The following is a 2,808-nucleotide window of genomic DNA, read 5'->3' on the forward strand; positions in this document are numbered from 1 at the left end:
GCTATAGCCCATGCTTAAAAATGATGAAAAACGAGGTTTAAAAAAAAATCAAAATTTCAAAAAAACGATGGGCTATAACCCATGTTTTTTGAAATTTTGATTTTTTTTAAATCCTCAAAAATGATGAAAAACGGCGTCCTATAGTATGCCGTACGGTATGGGCTATATTCCATGGTCAAAAATGATGAAAAACGAGGTTTAATTTTTTTTTTTTAATTTAAAAAAAACGATGGGCTATAACCCATGTTTTTTGAAATTTTGATTTTTTTTCAAATCCTCAAAAATGATGAAAAACGGCGTGTTATAGTATGCCGTACGGTAGGGGCTATAGCCCATGTTTAAAAATGATGAAAAACGAGGTTTAAAAAAAAATCAAAATTTCAAAAAAACGATGGGCTATAACCCATGTTTTTTGAAATTTTGATTTTTTTTAATCCTCAAAAATGATGAAAAACGGCGTGTTATAGTATGCCGTACGGTAGGGGCTATAGCCCATGTTTAGAAATGATGAAAAACGAGGTTTAAAAAAAAATCAAAATTTCAAAAAAACGATGGGCTATAACCCATGTTTTTTGAAATTTTGAATTTTTTTCAAATCCTCAAAAATGATGAAAAACGGCGTGTTATAGTATGCCGTACGGTAGGGGCTATAGCCCATGTTTAGAAATGATGAAAAACGAGGTTTAAAAAAAAATCAAAATTTCAAAAAAACGATGGGCTATAACCCATGTTTTTTGAAATTTTGAATTTTTTTCAAATCCTCAAAAATGATGAAAAACGGCGTGTTATAGTATGCCGTACGGTAGGGGCTATAGCCCATGTTTAAAAATGATGAAAAACGAGGTTTAAAAAAAATTCAAAATTTCAACAAAACGATGGGCTATAACCCATGTTTTTTTAAATTTTGATTTTTTTTCAAATCCTCAAAAATGATGAAAAACTGCGTGTTATAGTATGCCGTACGGTAGGGGCTATAGCCCATGTTTAAAAATGATGAAAAACGAGGTTTAAAAAAAATCAAAATTTCAAAAAAACGATGGGCTATAACCCATGTTTTTTGAAATTTTGATTTTTTTTAAATCCTCAAAAATGATGAAAAACGGCGTCCTATAGTATGCCGTACGGTATGGGCTATATTCCATGGTCAAAAATGATGAAAAACGAGGTTTAATTTTTTTTTTTAATTTCAAAAAAACGATGGGCTATAACCCATGTTTTTTGAAATTTTGATTTTTTTTTCAAATCCTCAAAAATGATGAAAAACGGCGTGTTATAGTATGCCGTACGGTAGGGGCTATAGCCCATGTTTAAAAATGATGAAAAACGAGGTTTAAAAAAAATCAAAATTAAAAAAAAACGATGGGCTATAACCCATGTTTTTTGAAATTTTGATTTTTTTTAAATCCTCAAAAATGATGAAAAACGGCGTGTTATAGTATGCCGTACGGTAGGGGCTATAGCCCATGTTTAAAAATGATGAAAAACGAGGTTTAAAAAAAAATCTAAATTTAAAAAAAAAACGATGGGCTATAACCCATGTTTTTTGAAATTTTGAATTTTTTTCAAATCCTCAAAAATGATGAAAAACGGCGTGTTATAGTATGCCGTACGGTAGGGGCTATAGCCCATGTTTAAAAATGATGAAAAACGAGGTTTAAAAAAAATTCAAAATTTCAACAAAACGATGGGCTATAACCCATGTTTTTTGAAATTTTGATTTTTTTTCAAATCCTCAAAAATGATGAAAAACTGCGTGTTATAGTATGCCGTACGGTAGGGGCTATAGCCCATGTTTAAAAATGATGAAAAACGAGGTTTAAAAAAAATTCAAAATTTCAAAAAAACGATGGGCTATAACCCATGTTTTTTGAAATTTTGATTTTTTTTCAAATCCTCAAAAATGATGAAAAACGGCGTGTTATAGTATGCCGTACGGTAGGGGCTATAGCCCATGTTTAAAAATGATGAAAAACGAGGTTTAAAAAAAATTCAAAATTTCAACAAAACGATGGGCTATAACCCATGTTTTTTGAAATTTTGATTTTTTTTCAAATCCTCAAAAATGATGAAAAACTGCGTGTTATAGTATGCCGTACGGTAGGGGCTATAGCCCATGTTTAAAAATGATGAAAAACGAGGTTTAAAAAAAAATCAAAATTTCAAAAAAACGATGGGCTATAACCCATGTTTTTTGAAATTTTGTTTTTTTTTAAATCCTCAAAAATGATGAAAAACGGCGTCCTATAGTATGCCGTACGGTATGGGCTATATTCCATGGTCAAAAATGATGAAAAACGAGGTTTAATTTTTTTTTTTAATTTCAAAAAAACGATGGGCTATAACCCATGTTTTTTGAAATTTTGATTTTTTTTTCAAATCCTCAAAAATGATGAAAAACGGCGTGTTATAGTATGCCGTACGGTAGGGGCTATAGCCCATGTTTAAAAATGATGAAAAACGAGGTTTAAAATAAATCAAAATTTAAAAAAAACGATGGGCTATAACCCATGTTTTTTGAAATTTTGATTTTTTTTAAATCCTCAAAAATGATGAAAAACGGCGTGTTATAGTATGCCGTACGGTAGGGGCTATAGCCCATGTTTAAAAATGATGAAAAACGAGGTTTAAAAAAAAATCTAAATTTAAAAAAAAAACGATGGGCTATAACCCATGTTTTTGAAATTTTGAATTTTTTTCAAATCCTCAAAAATGATGAAAAACGGCGTGTTATAGTATGCCGTACGGTAGGGGCTATAGCCCATGTTTAAAAATGATGAAAAACGAGGTTTAAAAAAAAATCAAAATTTC

The sequence above is a fragment of the Protomyctophum parallelum genome (assembly GCF_964188405.1).
Source record: "Protomyctophum parallelum genome assembly, chromosome: 10".
In the NCBI taxonomy this organism is placed as follows: domain Eukaryota; kingdom Metazoa; phylum Chordata; class Actinopteri; order Myctophiformes; family Myctophidae; genus Protomyctophum; species Protomyctophum parallelum.